The sequence below is a fragment of the Meriones unguiculatus genome, chromosome X (assembly GCF_030254825.1).
Source record: "Meriones unguiculatus strain TT.TT164.6M chromosome X, Bangor_MerUng_6.1, whole genome shotgun sequence".
NCBI classification, from domain to species: domain Eukaryota; kingdom Metazoa; phylum Chordata; class Mammalia; order Rodentia; family Muridae; genus Meriones; species Meriones unguiculatus.
Window position 1 is genome coordinate 83473022 of NC_083369.1, and position 17959 is coordinate 83490980.

The following is a 17959-nucleotide window of genomic DNA, read 5'->3' on the forward strand; positions in this document are numbered from 1 at the left end:
GACAAAGGAATGGGAAGAATGTTCTCAAATGATCCTTAGGAAAAGTATGATGAGGAAAGGTCTAAATTCTCCCTGAGAATGAGAATGATAGAAATTGTCAAAATTTCTAAAGACTTAACAAATTTCTTTTCTGAAGGAATATCTTAAAGGATATCTGGAGGTGGGATAAAGGGATGAAGATGATCACTGGACAAGATATCTCAGAAGTAACATGAATTGTGTTAATTAGTAATGATGATTAGATTACAACTAGATGCTAGCAAGTTTTTTGGGGGGAACTTAACAGTAGTCTAATAAGCTAGTGAAACTTTGATGATGTGAAACAACATAAAATTTTCTCAAATGCCAGGTAGTTAGAAGTCTTAAATTTTTCTTGATTCGATAAAATTAAGATGACAGCAGGGTGAGTTTCTTTTTTGAGGATCCAGGGTATAATGTGCATCCTTGACTTTTTCAGCTTCCACAGGTTGCCTATATTCCTTACTCCCTTCCTGTATCTTAAAGGCACCAAAGTTATATCAAGTTGCTATCATCCTGTCATATATCTTCATTTCTACTCTGTAAACTTCTTCTACTTTTAAGGACTTTGTAAACATATTGATTCTAGATAGGTAATCCAGTTAACTTAAAGCCATTTTATTAAAGCCATACTAATTAATTCAGTATGATTCTTCCTGTCATATGACATAGAGTTGTGATAAATTTTATAGTCTAGAGGATGAGCTTGGGCATGGAATTCTGCCTAACGTAAGCTGTGATTCCTGAAAAAAATTTTGAATGTGGAGATATTTTGAAATCACATATGTTATTACAATACCAAATAGGTTTTGATACATGAATACTTTTCACTTGAAAGAACAATGTCTAAAACAAATACATTTATACAATACATACTAACAACACTGATTAATTTGTATACAAATGTATTTATTTCAGCCCCCAATTACATATCATGTGCTTCTGAGTGTAGAACCTAATCCTTGCTGATTCTTATTTCACTAATGCCATGCCCTATTGTGGAAACTTAACGCATGTCATTGTAATAAATAAATAAATGAAATTCTTTCTTTTTTTTTTTGAAAAAGAAGCATTGTAGAGTTGTATCTGTTACTTAGTTCACAGATGTAAATATTTAAAAAATGAATCCAGTGCTAAATGGGGAGAATGAACATACACTACTTAAAATCCATTTTAAAGAGTTGAAAGTGGCATTTTAAAGATTACTTTTAAGTTGAATCATTCATCAGTGGAATTTGGAACAAAAGAAAGTGAACTATTTAAACTATATGAATTCTTCTATTTTTTCTTTTTAATTAAGTTTTAATTTTTTAATATTAGTTACAGTTTATTAACTTTGTATCACAGCTATATCCCTCTTCCTCATTACCTCCCAATCCCATCCTCCCTCTCTCATCTTCTCCCTACCCCCTTCCAAGTCCACTGATAAGGGAGGTCCTCCTCCCCTTTCATCTGAACCTAGCTTATCAGGTATCTTCAGGACTGGCTGCAAAGTCCTCTTCCGTGCATAGCAGGGATGTTCCTCCTTCAGGAGGGAGGGAGGGTCAAAGAGTCAGCCATTGAGTTCATGTCAAAAATAGTCCCTGTTCCCCTTACTAGGGTACCCACTTGGTTACTGAGCTACCATGGGCTACATCTGAGCAGGGGCTCTAGGTGATAGCAATACAATGGTAGGATCTAGAAAATATCATTCTGAGTGAGGTATCCTAGAAGGAGAAAGACACACATGCTATATACTCACTTATAAGTGGGTACTAGACCTATAAGATAGGATAAACATACTGAAATTTGTTCACCTAAAGAAGATAAACAAGAAAGAGGACCCTTGGTAAGATGATCAACCCTCACTTAGGAAGACAAATGAGATGGACATTGGATGTAGGAGAAAACAAGAAACAGGACAGGAGCCTACCACTGAGGGCCTCTGAAAGTCTCTACCTAGCAGTGTATCAAAGCAGATACTGAGACTCATAACCAAGCCATTGGTAGAGTGCAGGAAATCATATGAAAGAAGGGGGGTGGTTAGTATGACTTGGAGGGAACAGGAGCTCCACAGAGGCCAAATATATCTCTGCACAGGTGTCTTTTGTGAGACTCTATCTCCAACCAAGGACCATGTATGGATATAACCTAGAATTCTTCTATTTCATTTCAAGTCAATAAGGTGAAATTATTTCTAAAACATTATGATTAATGAACTTCATTTACTGTTCCTTTTTGGGTTTGATCAGAATAGCCATCTTTACATAGTACTTGCATTGCTGGTATTTTATTGCATTCCCACATCTCATTATTATGTATTAAATGCTATTATTTATAGCAACTACTTAATATGATGTGAAACAGAAAAAAATATTACATGCTTGACACTTCAGGAATAGACATTTTATAGGGATGAACGAATGACTAGGAAGAGTCAATGGTCCTTCAATTTCCCCTCAGATCATTAATTTCAAGTGGTTATTTGCTCCCAGGCACTGTCCTGTGCCCAAGATGTTATTGCTATGATATGCACATGAAGGAGAATATATTTTGAATTCTTTAATATGAACTCAATGCTCATGAAAGGTGCCAGATTGAAAGCACTGGAGTTTGAAGTCATTGGGTTATGCACTCAGCTGCTTTCAATGTACAGCGAAATGGTGACCTTGAGTGACCACCTCAGCAAAAAGAGAGAAACATAGAGCTTGCTAAACTTTAAGGGACACAGAGTGAATCTACATGGAAATATCCCACAGTTAAGCCTTTTTTACTTGGATAGAAAACACGAAACTACTAACTAAACTTAACCTTCAGTCTAATTAGCATAATGACAGTGCAAGTATTGGTATAGGATGGAGTGAGTGGGTGCTAGTAGTTTAAGAATACACAGCTGTTTTATTCAAAGAGATACAGATATCTTATTAGCCATTTACTTAAACAACTTGATGGAAAATCTTTCTAACTTAATCACCAATCCTGACTCCATTTACATATCAAGAAGAGTCCTTATTTGTATGTGTGGGTGAGGATGTGACTGTGTGAGGGTGTGTGGGTGTGTACAGGAATCTACATCCACTAGCACCTGGTCCTTCAAGACACACTTCCATGCACACTTTCACACTTACACATGTGCACCTGAGACCTTCCTTCTTCAGCTGCATCAAATACCAACACCCACTCTCAAACCTGTGTAACTCTCTCGTTTTCCTGAAGAACACTCCAGACTCCAGAGACAGATGGACCCAGACTGCAGTACAGGCTCCAGGAACAAACAACAAAGGCTACTGATAATCAGATTGTTAGAGGCCAGTATAAGAACACATTCAACAAAAATCAGGATGTCACAGCTTTACCAGCAACCTCAAAACTGAATGGATATTTTAATTCATTCGTAACGCAGGAAAATGATCTAAAATCTATGTTCATCCAGTCATTAGAGGTACATAAAGAAGAAACAAATAACCAACCTACCAACAAAAGAAAACAGAGTCCATCATGGACAGACAGGAATCCAAATACAAACATATGAAGGAAATGCTGCAGGACATGAAAATGGCATTAGAATCAATAAAGAAAACACACATCTAGAAATTTCTGGAGATGCATCACCAATAGAATGTAAGACTTGGAGGAGAGAATCTCAGGCACTGAAGATTCAATTGAAGAAATCAATATATATCTCAAAAGAAAAAAAAAGACATAAAATCAGAAAAGTTGCTGATACAAAACATTCCAAAAACCAAGGACTCCATGAAAAGACAATTATAAGAATAATAAGAATATATGAAACAAAAGATTCAAGACACCAACGTCCAGAAATTACTTTTGAAAAAAATCATAGAAGAAAATTTTCTCAACTTAAAGAAAGAGATGTCCTTAAACATACAAGAGGCTTACAGAACAAGAAATATACCACACCAAAAAAAGAAGGTCATCCCGTCACATAATAGTCAAGCAAGGGAAAAAAGTCAAGTAACCTACAAAGGTACACCTACAAAAATCACACCATAATTCTCAACAGAAACTATGGAAGCCAGAAGGGCCTAGGCAGATGTCATGCAGATACTGAGATGACATATGTCAACCCAGAGTACTATGAATAGCAAAACATACAATCAACATAGATGAAAAAAAATATTCTATGAAAAAACTAAACTTAAACAATATATACACAGCAACCTAGCCCTAGAGAAGACACTACAAAGAAAACTCAAATCTAACAAAATCAGCTCCACCCATGAAAATAAAAGATATAGGTAACTTCACAACAAAAATTAAAAAGAAAAAAGCACACAAATATATTATCACCAGCAACTCCACAATAAAAGGAACTAACATTCTTTCATCACAATTATCCGTCAACATCTATGGAATGAACACTGCAGTAAAAATACACAGACTAACAGAATGGTTGTGAAAACATGATCCAACATTATGTTGCATCCAAGAAACATTATATAGGATAAACATAGTAAAATCTGTACACCTAAAGAAGCTGAACAAGAAGGAGGATCCTGGGTAAGATGATCAATCCTCACTTAGAAAGACAAAAGGGATGGACACTGCAAGAAGGAAAAACAAGAAACAGGGCAAGAGCGTACCACAGAGAGCCTCTGAAAGACTCTACCCAGAAGGGTATCAAAGCAAATGCCGAGACTCATAACCAAACTTTGGGCAGGATGCAGGGAATCATATGAAAGAAGGAGGAGTTTGTAAGACCTGGAGAGGACAGGAGCTCCATGAGAAGAGCAACAGAACCAAAATATCTGGGGACAGGGGTCTTTTCTGAGACTGGTACTCCAAGCAAGGATCAAGGTCCATTCATGGATATAACCTAGAACCCCTAATCAGAAGTACCCCACGGCAGCTCAGTATCCAAGTAGATTCCCCAATAAAGGGAACAGGGATGGTCTCTGACATGAATTCAGTGGCGAGTTCTTTAACCACCCACCCTGAGGGAGGAGAAGCCAGGCTAAAGAGGAGGACATTGCAGCCAGTCCTGATAAGACCTGATAAGCTAGGGTCAGAAGGAAGGGGAGCAGGATCTCCCCTATCAGTGGACTTGGAGAGGAGCATGAGAGGAGATGAGGGAGAGAGGGTGGGTTTGGTAGGGGACAGGGGAAGGGGATACTGCTGGGATACAAGAGAATAAGATGCAGTTAATGTGAAAATAAAAATTTAATTAAAGAATAAATAAAACAAAATAAAATAAAAAAAAAAGAAACACACCTCTGCACTCCGATAGACAGTATCTCAGAAGAAAGGGATAGAAAATAGGTTTCAAGCAAATGGACCCAGAATAGAAGCTGGAGTAGCCATCCTAATATCTAATAAAATAGAATTTCAACCAAAAGTTATACAAAGAGATTAAGAAGGACACTTAATTCTCAGCAAAGAAAAAATCCACAAGGAGTACATCACAATCATGAACTTCTTGCCCCCAATACAAGAACACCTGAATTTGTGAATGAAACATCATTAGAGCTTAAATCACACATGGATCACAAAACAATAAAAGTGGAAGTTTTCAACACTACTAGAGTTTTCTCACCAAGGGACAGATCATCTAAAGAGAAGCTAAATGGGCAAATAATGACACTTATGGAGGTCCTAAATCAAATGGACCTAATAGATGTCTATAGAATTTTTCACCTAAACTCAAAAGAGTATACCTTCTTCTCAGTATCCCATGGATCCTTCTCCAAAACTCACGATATAGTCGCCACAAAGAAAGACTCAATATATAGAAAAAGGTTGAAATAATCCCCTGTATGCTATCAGACTACCATGGCCTAAAACTAGGTCTCAACAACAACAGAAATAACAAAATCCTACACATGCACGGAAATTAAACAACTTTTTATTCAATGACCACTACATCAGGGAAGAAATAGAAAAGAAATTACAGACTTCTTAAAATTCAATGAAAATGAATGCACAGCTTACCCAAATTTATGGAAAGCAGTGCTAATAGGAAAGTTTATAACACTAAGTACCTTCACAAAGAAGTCTGAGATATCTCATATAAGTAACTTAATGTAATGCCTGGAAGACCTAAAATAAAGAAGCAGAAACACCCAAGAGGAGTAGACAGTTGGAAATAATGAAATTCAGGGCTGAAAGCAATGCATTAGAAACAAATAAAACAATTCAAAGAATCAATGAAACCAGAACTGGTTCTTTGAAAATATTAACAAGATAGACAAACACTTATCCAAACTAACTAATAGACAGAGAGAAACTACCCAAATCAGCACAATCAGAAATGAAAAGGGGGACATAATGACAAGCACTGAGAAATTCAAAGAATCAGTAGGTCTTACTTTGAAAGCCTGTATGCCACAACATTTGAAAATCTAAGTGAAATGAACAATTTTCTTGATAGATTCCATTTACCAAAGCTAAAAGAAGATCATGTAAATAGATTAAGTAGCTCTATATCCCCCAAGGAAATAGAAGCATTCATCAAAAGTCTCCCTTCCAAAAAAAGCCCAGGGCCAGATGGTTTCAGCATAGAATTCTACCAGACATTCAGAGAAGAGCTAACTCCAGTTCTCTTCAAACTATTCCACAAAATAGAAACAGAAGGAACATTACCAAACTCATTCTATGAAGCCACAATCACCTTGATACCTAAACCACACAAAGACCCAACAAAAAAGGGAACTTCAGACCTATCTCTATTATGAACATTGTCACAAAAATACTCAATTAAATACTTGAAAACCAAATCCAAGAACACGTTAAAAGGTATCATCCAACTTGACCAAGTAGGCTTCAACCCAGGCATGAAGGGGTGGTACAATATATGGAAATCAATCAATGTAATCCACCATAAAAACAATCTATAATAAAAAATATGATCATCTCCTTATATGCTGAAAAAACATTTGACAAAATTCAACACCTGTTCATCTTTAAAATTTTAAAATGATCAGGAATACATAGCACATACCTAAACATAGTAAAGGCAATATAGAGCAAAAGCCTATAGCCAACATCAAATTAAATGGAGAATAACTTAAATAAATCACACTGAAATAAAGGACAAGACATGGATGCCCACCCTCTCTTTATCTTTTCAACATAGTTCTTGAAGTCCTGGCTAGAGCAATAAGACAACTTCCTTTCTTGGAAAGGAAGAAGTCAAAGAATCACTATTGGTAGATGATATGATAGTATACATGAATGAACTAAAAAATTCAATCAGAGAACTGTGTCAGCTGAAGAACAACTTAGGCAAAGTGGCTGGTTACAGAATTAACTAAAAAAAAAAAAAAAAAAAATCAGTAGCCTTCCTGTATACAAAATACAAAGGGCTGAGAAAGAAATTTGAGAAGGAGAAATATTTACAATAGCCACAAAAAAAAAAAAAAACAAAAACAACTTTGGAGTTACTCTAACTAAGCAGGTGAAAGAGCTGTATGAAAAAAAATGTATATATAACTTCAGGTCTCTGAAGAAAGAAATTGAAGAAGATACCATAAGATTGAAATATTTCCCATGCTCACGGATTAGTAGGATTAACACAGTGAAAATGGCTATCCTACCAAAAGCAATCTACATATTCAATGCAATCTCCATAAAAATATAAAACATTCTTTATAGACCTTGAAAGAACAATTCTAATTTTCACGTCGATAAACTAAAACAAAACAAAACAAACAACAACAACAAGAACAAAAAAACAACTCAGAATTGCTAAAACAATCCTGTACAATAACATATCTTCTGGAGTTATCTCCATTCCTGATCTCAAGCTATACAACAACAGCATTAAATTTGCAACATACTGGCAGAGAAACAGAATGGTGGATTAATGGAATTGAATGCAAGACCCAGAAATAAACCCACACACCTACACAGAGACTTGATTTTTGAAAAAGAAGCAAAAACACTACAATGAAAAAGGAAAGCATCTTCAAAAAATGGTTCTGGTCTAAAAGCTACATGTAGAAAATTGCAAAGAAATCCATGTTTCTCACCTTGCATAAAACTAAAGTCCAAGTGGATCAAAGACCTCAATATAAAATCAGACACAATAAATCTGTTAGAAGAAAAACTGAGGAAGAGCCTTAAAATCATTGGCACAGAAGACAACTTCCTTAACAGAACACCAAAAGCACAGGTTCTAAGATCAACAATCAATAAACAGGACCTCATAAAGCTGAAAAGCTTCTGTAAAGAAATGAATACTGTCATCAGAACAAAATGACAGCCTACAGATAGGGAAAGTTTCTTCAACAATACTATATCTGACAAAGGGCTAATATCCAGAATATATAAAGAACTCAAGATGTTAAAAACCAACAAAACAAGTAATCCAATTAAAAAATGGTGTACAGAACTCAACAGAGAAAAAATGAATTACAGAGAATTACTAAAAGAAATGTTCAACATAGTCATCACGGAGATGCAAATAAAAACCTCTTAGCCATCAGAATGGCTAAGATCGAAAACTCAAGTGACAACACATGATGCAGAGAGTGTGGAGAAGTGGGAACCCTCCTCAATTGCTGCTGGGAAAGTAAACATTTACAACCACTTTGGAAATCAATATGGCGCTTTCTCATAAAATTAGGAAAAGTGTTACCTCATGATCCTGCTATACCACTCTTAGGCATATATCCCAAATATGGTAATGTATATAAAAAGAACATTTGCTCAATCATGTTAGTAGAAGCTTTATTTGTAATAGCCAGATTTTGGAAACCACACAGATGTCCCTCAACTAAGGAATGGATACAGTAATTGTGGTACATTTACACAATGTAATACCACTCAGCAATTAAAAACAAGGAAATCAAGAAATTTTCAGGCAAATGGTAGGAACTAGAAAAGATCATCCGTAGTGCGGTATCCCAGAAGTAGAAAGACACGCATGGTGTATACTCATGTAAAAGTGCTTATTACACATATAATACAGGATAAACATACTAAAGTATACACATAAAGAAGCTAACCAAGGACATTCTTAAGTAAGATGCTCAGTCCTCATTCAGAAATGCAAATAGGATAGAAATCTTTTCTTGTTGTTGTTGTTGTTTTGTTTTTTTTATAATGTTTTATTTTTTATATTAATCACAGGTTATTTACTTTGTATCCTAGCCATAGCCCCCTCCCTCATTACCTCCCAGTCCCTCCCTCCCTCCCTCATCTCCTTCCTGCCCCTTTCCATGTCCACTGATAGGGGAGGTCCTCCTCCCCTTCCATCTGACCCTAGCTTATCAGGTATCTTCAGGACTGGCTGCAAAGTCCTCCTCTGTGGCCTAGCAGGGCTGCTCCTCCCTCAGTGACTGGGGGAGGTCAAAGAGCCAGCCATTGAGTTCATGTCAGAAATAGTCCTTGTTCCCCTTACTAGGGTACCCTCTTGAATAGTGAGCTACCATGGGCTACATCTCAGCAGGGGTTCTAGGTTATAGGCATACATGGTCCTTGGTTGGAGAAATGGTCTCATAGAAGACCCGTGTGCCCAGTTTATTAGAAATATAATCATTAAACACATACAAGCACACCACCACCATCAACAAGAAAAAATAAAGCAGTCCAGAAACCATGCCAGGCAAAAAAAAAAAAAAAATGTAGGTCAATAACATCATTGTCACCTTTGAAAAAAATTACCTAATATGACCTTTTAATTACAATAGAGTATGATATTACTAATGATTTCCTTGCCCAATGTACTATATATAAATCCATAACAAAATGAAGTAGTGCTCTTGATTAGTTGCAATCTAACTGCTCAAAGTGCATTTTTCATCACTGCTAATTCTGCTCAAAAAAGACATAGTTCTACTCAAGTGTTGATATGGGAAGACACTTCAGAAAGTACTGACATATAGACTAATAAAAAAAATAGTCCTTTAGCTTCTGCTGCATACACCAGAACAAGTTTGTAGAAATTGTCTTCATATCCAGAGGCTTGTTCTGCAACGAAGCTAGTTTTAAAATATGTACTTAAAAAATAAACTCTCCTGTACACAGGGAAATGGGAAGCAAACTGGCTTTAAAGGAAGACCTTTCCTATCAGTGGACTAGAGGAGGGTAATAAGGGGAGAAGAGGGTAGGATTGGAAGGAGATGAGGGAGGGGGTCACAGATGGTATAAAAATTGAATAAATTGTAATAAATGATAATAATAAAAAAGACAATTTTTCAGGTGCACTCTATGAATTGTCCAACCAAGGACAATTCATAGAGAGCACCTAAAACCCCTGGTCAGATATAGCCCATAGATTCAGTCTCCAAGTAGGTCCCAATTAAGGGGAGCAGGGGCTGTTTTTATTTTTTGGTTGCTTCTAAATTGCTTTCCTGCTTCAGTGTTTCCAAGTGAATCGTCCCTGTTGTATACTTGAACACATTTCATATATATGTCTAGGAGTGGTATAGCTGGATCTTGAGGAAGCACTATTCCTAGTTGTCTGAGAAAGAGCCAGATTGATTTCCAAAGTGGTTGCAGAAGTTTACATTCCCACCAGCAATGAAGGAGAGTTCCCCTTTCTCCACATCTTCTCCAGCATGTATTCTCACTTGAGTTTTTGATCTTAGCCATTCTGATGGGTGTAAGGGGAAATATCAGGGTTGTTATTATTTGCATCTCCCTGATGACAAAGGATGTTTAACATTTCTTTAAGTGTTTCTGTGCAATTCATTATTCCTCTATTGAGAATTCTATGCTGAGTTCTGTACACGATTTTTTTTTTTTAATTGGGCTACTTGGCTTTTTGGTGTTTAACTTCTTGAGTTCTTTATATATTCTGGATATTAGCCCTCTGTCAAATATAAGCTTGATGAAGACCCTTTCCCAACCTGTAGGCTCCAGGTTTTTTGTTTTGTTTTGTTTTGTTTTGTTTTTCTGATGACTGAAAAGCAAAGCAAAGCTTTTCAGTTTCATGAAGTCCCATTTACTGATTATTGATCTTAGAGCCTGTGCTGCTTGTGCTCTGTTCAGGAAGTTGGCTCTTGTGCCAATGAGTTCCAGGCTCTTCCCTACTTTCCCTTCTAACAAGTTTAGTGTCTGGTTTTATGTTGAGGTCTTTGATCCACTTGGACTTTAGATTAGTGCAGGGTGATAAATATGAAAACTCTACTGATCGAGGTATTGAAGCAGAGGCTGAGACACATAGCCAAATTTTGGGCAGAGTGCAGGGAATTTTCTGAAAGAAGGGGGAGATAGAAATACCTTGAGGGAGGACCAAATATACCTGGGCACAGGGTTTTTTTCTGAAACTGTTTCTCCAACCAAGGATCAGTGTATGGATATAACCTAGAACCTTTGCTCGGACGAAGCTCGTGGTAGCTCAATAGCCAATTGGTTTCCCATAGTAAGGGGAACAGGGACTATTTCTGATAGGAACTCAATGGCAGGCTTTTTGACCTCCCCACCCCCCCCCAAGGGAGTAGCAGTCCTGCTAGTCCACAGAGGAGGACTTTGCAGCCAGTCCTGAAGATACCTGTTAAAACAGGGCCAGAGGAAAGGGGAGGAGGTCCTCCCCAATCCGTGAACTTGGAAAGGGGCAGGGAGAAGCTGAGGGAGGGAGGGAGGGTAGGGTTGGGAGGGAATAAGGGAACAGGATACAGCTGGGATACAGAGTTAATAATAAAATGTAACTAATAATAATAAACAATAAAATAGAAATACCTTGAGGGCACATGGGCTCCATAAGGAGACCTACAGAGCCAAAAAAAAAAAAAAAAAAAAAAACCTGAGTCCTTGGAACTCTGCAGAGACTGATACCCCAACCAAGGACAATTCATAGAGAGCATCTAAAATCCCTTGTCAGATGTAGCCCATAGATTCAGTCTCCAAGTGGGTCCCAATTAAGGAGTTGTTTTTAGCATGATCTCAGTGGCAGGGTCTCTGATTATCTCCCCCTGGGGAGCCCAGCTTTTCCAGGTCATAGAAGAAGACAATGCATCCAGTCCTGATAAGTTCTGAAAGGCTAGGGTCAGATAGAACAGGAGGAGGTCCACCCCTATCAGTGGACTAAGGAAGGGGCATAAGGAGAGAAGATAGAAGGAGAGTGAGATTGTGAGGAGAAGGGGGAGGAGGCCACAGTGGAATACAAATAGAATAAATTGTAATAAATAATTAAAAAAAGTAAAAAGTGAATCATCCCATTTAAGATTATAGAATGCCAGTGTATAGGTTTATCTATGTCAGATAACCTAGGTTACTTGTCATTGCTTACCAGTTCCCAATGTGTTCCACTTCCCTTTCCTTTTACAACTTTCTATCCCACCCAAGAGTTCATTTCTAAAAAGAAACTGTTTAGTAATTTCGTGTATGCTAACCACTGTTTAACAAAAGGGAGGTATAATGTTTGAGAGTACTGTCATTGGAATGAGGCAAATAATGTATACCAGATGCAAAACACAGAAGCCATAAAGACAGCCCACAGAATTTACTTATGGTTTATACATTGACTACATCTTGACAGCTGAGTCTTAAATACAAATCTAGATAGGTCATTAAGAGACCATCTCATGTAGTCCAGACTTCAGATACTGCTAGGACCTCTTGTTTGAACCTATGAAAAGAAAATATTCTACTGCCTTCACAAAGGAAGTGCTTAGTATCTATAAATAATTTACATTCATGATTGGAAAGAAAATGAGTGAATTGAAGGTAAGTAGATGAGATTTTAAAAGTCTGATTAAAATGTTAATTTAAATATTAGCATATATGTATATTATTACTTATAATTATATATTCATATAATTGTGTATATGAAATCGCTATCTCCAGTGGATTTTAAAGGTATAATTTCTATTAATTTTAGAAAATGGTCATTTTTGTTTAGTTTTCAATAATTATTCAATTAAGTCAATAATTTTAGCTGTAAGAGCTATAGTAACACTGTTTCAATTTACAAGGCCATTAGGTAGCACACAACTCACTATATTTTACTAACGACTATATATTTCCACATTTCTTCTCATGCTTTGAAAACCTAAATGTTACTTTTTCTAATGGAACATTTACTCAAGAACCTTGTGGAAAATAATTGTGTTAATGATAGAGATAGTTTCCCCATTACAATTATCAACGTTCTTAAACAACTAATGTTGTTCCTCTCCATATAGTCCCTTTTTTCCCTCTGGGCCTAAAGAACTTTTAGGTTTACTTTATTGGATGCAGCTTCTTTTTTTTTTTTTTTTTTTTTTTTCTGGAAATATGGGCATTTCTAATGATGAGACCTGCCAAATGTTGCCAATGCCATTTTTCTTCTTCTCCATTAGAGGTGACTGTGGCTGAATCACCAAGTAACCTGTAGTCTGACTTCACTTAATTGTTTTTACTACATGACATGAAGAAATATAGTTAGTAATCACTTCTGTTTTACATTAAGCAAACTGTTAGTGCTTTCCACAGCAATATGAAGAAGCCTTAACTTGCCTAATTTCCATTAACAACCTGTTCAAACACTGACAGGATAAACTCAGCCCTCTCTGGTTCTCTAGTAAATGAAGACTAAATTGAATTAGTAGCAGTTCTCAATCCCCTTTGGCATGTCTCATATCAGATATCCTGCATATAAAATATTTAATTTTTGATTCACAACAGTAGCAAAATAACAGCTATGAAGTAACAACAAAAATAATTTTATGGTTGAGGGTCACCACCACCAGTGTAACTGTAGCTAAGGATCGCAGCATTAGGAAGGATGAGAATGGTTCATTCTAACTTGCAATCTAAACTTTATTTCAATATACCAATAATTATTTTGTGCTTTGTATTTACTCTTTCTCCTGTACATATAGTGAGATAATGAAAGTTATATAATCTATTGTAGAACATCTAAAAGCACAGAAAAGAAAAAAAAAATTCTACCTACTATATATCTTCTCCAAACACAGGTCTTTTCGTTCCTATCTAACTTTGTTATTTAGCAGTATAATATACATATTTTGTTTGCACATAAAATATTTGCAGTCATCAACTTTAGTAATCATAAAATGTTGCATTCTCTCAACATATCATAAATCATTTAGCAATTCTCTTGTTGAACGTGTGTTCTTCCATTACAAAAAAAAATAAAATAAAATAAAATAGGTTTGGTGAAAAATCTAGGTACATAACTTCTCTTTTACTTTTCATGTTATTTCCATAGAACAATTTCTCAGAAGTATCAGTCTTTTCAAGACCCCCTGAGCCTAGATTTTTTGTCCTTTCTTTCTAGTGTGGTAAATAGCTCACCAATTTCTGCCCCCTGCTTTTCTTCAAAGTTTTTCTCTTCATCAGTTTCAGACTTAAAATCAATACAAGCAATCCCTTTACTCTTCTCATCCTGGCTGACCAATCTGATCTCCATAGCATCTTCAAACACTTATTTTAATTCATCCTCAGTAATGCCAAAGAGAGGTTTTGACTAAAAGTGTTCTTGCCACTCCAACTTTCTTACTATCCCTTCCTTTTGCTTTTTTTCTAGTTTAATTTCATTGCTGAACACTTTTAAACCAGTGAGTTCCAAGGTCTTTTCTATGTTTTCAGCACACTCAAAGTTCACATAGCCAAATTTTCTATTTTTACCAATTCTGACATCTACAACAACAAGATAATTTTTAGCAAAATATTCAATGATGGCAACTTTCAATTCATCAACAGACTTGCTTGGATTAATGAATAGATTGAAAGGTGCAGTTGGTTCTGAGCCTTCTACCTTCTGTTTCTGCTCTTCAGGGGACTCTTTCAGTTTGGTTTCTTTCATTCTTCTCTTTTCCAGGTGCCTCTTTTACAGGTTCTTCCTTCTCTTCTTCCTCCTCTTTCTCATCATCATCCTCTTCATCTTCATCCTCTTTTTTTCTCATCATACTCCTCAGCCAAACTCTGGGCTTTCACGGGAATAATTTTTGCAGGAGATTTCTTTCCTTTGGCTGTTGTGATCTTCATAAGTTCTTCTGAGTCATAGTCCTATTCTTCATCATCATCTTCCTCATCTTCCTCTTCCTCATCCTCTCAGGCAGGAAGAGCAGCTGCTTTTGCTGTTTTTGCTTCTTTTACTACCACTGGTTACTCAAATTCATCCTCTTCTTCACCATCGTCATCTTTTTTTCTCATTATCATCATCATCACTATCATCTTCATTCTCATCACTTTTTACTTTTCGACATTCTTAACCATTCTTAGCCCTCTTAAATGGAGTTATAGCTCTCTTCTTACCAGATGTTGATACCAATGCTTTTGCTTGTGTGGCTCCCTTCTTAACTTTGGCTGGTGTGGCTGCAGCCTTTTTGTCTGAAAGAACAGCTGCATTCCTTACAGGTGTGAGAACTGCAACCTTTTTTGTTTGTGAAACGACCACCTTCTTTGCTGGAGTTGAGGTAGTCTTCTTGCCTTTTCTTCTTGCCTCTCCTCCACTACTGTCATTTTCTTTATCTTCTGACATTTCTCCATCTTCACTTCTTCCACCTCCTTTGGAGGAGGAGCCATTTTCTTGGACTCATCATGGGTTTTGCTGGATTTTGCGAGCTTCATCATGATGGTAGATTATGACAGTAGCCTGTGTGAAGAGCGTGCAGCTCAGAAGAGCCTATGAAAAGCCATGCTAAGCAGACAGAGCTGCAGGCACTGAAGACTGGAACAATACAGCTACAGCTAGCATATCTCAAAATATACTTTCTGTTTTGTTTCTAACTTGTAACTACAAACTTATGTCTATACACAACATTGATGGTATGATATGCTGGGGATCATCAGAAGTTATTCACTTTTCATACACATTTAATAGAATTTCTTCTGATTGTTGAAATTTGAGGTTTTTTTTTTTAACACCAATTAGTATCTGTGGTTTTCTCATGGATTATATTTTCATACCCCTTTTCTAGTTGCATGTACACGATTCTTTGTCCTTCGCTTTTATTTCATTGTTTTTTTCCTCCTATCTCCTGGCTCATATCATAATTTCCCATGGAATAGTTCCTCTTGCATCTCTAACTTCAGTGCAATATTCTCTAAAATGCCACAGTTGCTTCTTTTATTATTTTCTCTATTGTGTATAGAAGATCCTAACTACCTATTTTTGTAAGTTTAATTACCGATGGCTTCTAAATACTTACCTTCAGAACAAATAATCACTTCTGCAATTTGAATAATTTGAAACCCAAATCTCTCTGGATGTCTTTGTGCTTATAGCATGTGAAATAAGTCCAGGTCAGATCTCATCATCTACTCAAAAAAAATTTTTTTGTCTTTTGTGGTTCTTCTATTGTGTAATGAGTCTTAGAGTAGATTTTATGTTGTCACTCTCACTGTTTAGTCCATAACCTGATAATCTTTTACACTTTCAGTATAGTCTCTTCACTATCTCACTATTAATTCAATTTAACCTATCTGCCATACTGGAATTCCCTTTTATAAAAATCACACCTAGGAAGAGATAACTCCAACTGGAAACATGCTTGAGCAGATTAGCTTGTGGCCCTGTCTATGTGATTTTTTCTGGATTTCTAATTGATATAAAGGGACCCGCCCACTATTAGTGGCACCTTTCCTAGGAAGTTGAGCTTGTGTTGTATAAAAAGGCTATATAAGCACGTTCAAGGGTCCAAGCCAGTGAAAATCCCATGGCTTTTGATTCTGTCCCTGTCTCTTAAGTTTCTGTCTCTAGTTAATTCCCTGGATTTCCTCAATGATTAGTGTATTTATCACAAAAACAAGAGAGTAAACTAGGACTATTGATCATATCTGCCTCATCTTAAAACATATCACTGATCAATGATTTCTGATATAATATAGATTATTTCTGGTTCAAATATAGTAAATTTTCTTGTTTTTTTCTAGAATAACTCTCTGTTCAGGAAAATTTAGCTATCTTATGCGTAAGTAGTAAACACTGTCTGTATATCAGGCATATTCATGAATACAAAATGAGAAATTATGACTGATCGCTGCTCTACAGTGCGTATGGCATGTAGGAAGTGACACCTTCTATTCTCTATCAGTGGTTCTCAAACTGGGGATTGCTACCCCTTTGTGAATGACCTATCAGATATCTTGCATATCAGATATTCACTTTATAATTCATAAACGTAGCAAAAATATAGTTGTGAAGTAGTAATGAAATAACTGTATAGTCAAGTAACATTAAGAACTGTATTAAAGGGTTGTGCCATCAGGATACTCCTTAAAAATTAATTTAAGGATACAGGAAAGGTGGCTTAGCCATTAAGAACATATATTGCTCACCTAGAGGATGAAATTTTAGTTTTTAGCATCCATATTAGGCAGCATACAAACACTTGTAACACAGTCCAGGGTATCTGACAACAGGGCATCCATAGGCACCCGCACACATATTTCACAGACAGACATACACTAATAAATTTTAAAAATGTAAGAAAGAATTACTTTAAGTAATCTGTTGTATAAAGCCTTATTATCTTTGCACTTCCAAAGTATCCTAGTTATTACTCTCGGAGAATTTCCTACAGGATAATATCATGCTTACATATTTGTTTTCCATAATAGATAAGTCTTTTGAATGAATGTGTAGTGAGATAAACAAAGGCATTTATAAGTTTATCAAGTGCATTAAATACGACTAGATGAAAAGCTTAAGTGCTCTTTGGTATATGACAAAATTTCTGTAAAACTGAAGCATTTGGTAGAATAAGTCATCACTGCCTGATACACACAGTTTATTTTTTCTCTCTTTTCAGTTGATTCTCTTATTCTTTTTAAATTTCATTTCTTTCTTTCTTTTTAATTTAAATTTATTTTTGTAATTTATTCACTTTACATCCTGAATGTAGCCTCTCCCTAGTCTCTTCCCGTTCCCACCCTCCCTCTGTCTTCCCCTTATTCCCCTCTCCTATTTCTCAGAAAAGGGGAGCCCTCCTCCCCTACCATCTGACCCAAGCCTATCAAGTCTCCTCAGGACTGCCTGCATCTTCTTTGTCTTTGGACTGGGAATGAATTCCTTCACTAGGAGAAAGTGATCTAAGAGCAGGCAACAGAG

At 36.3% G+C, this 17959-nt stretch overlaps 1 protein-coding gene and 1 pseudogene across 1 annotated transcript in view; both read right to left on the reverse strand.

Annotated features, from left to right (window-relative positions):
* The window catches only part of Tenm1 (teneurin transmembrane protein 1), a 1125448-nt gene that overhangs the window by 1097895 nt on the left and 9594 nt on the right, over window positions 1-17959 (reverse strand). The window lies entirely within an intron of this gene.
* Window positions 13142-16229, reverse strand: LOC110542212 (nucleolin-like; annotated as a pseudogene).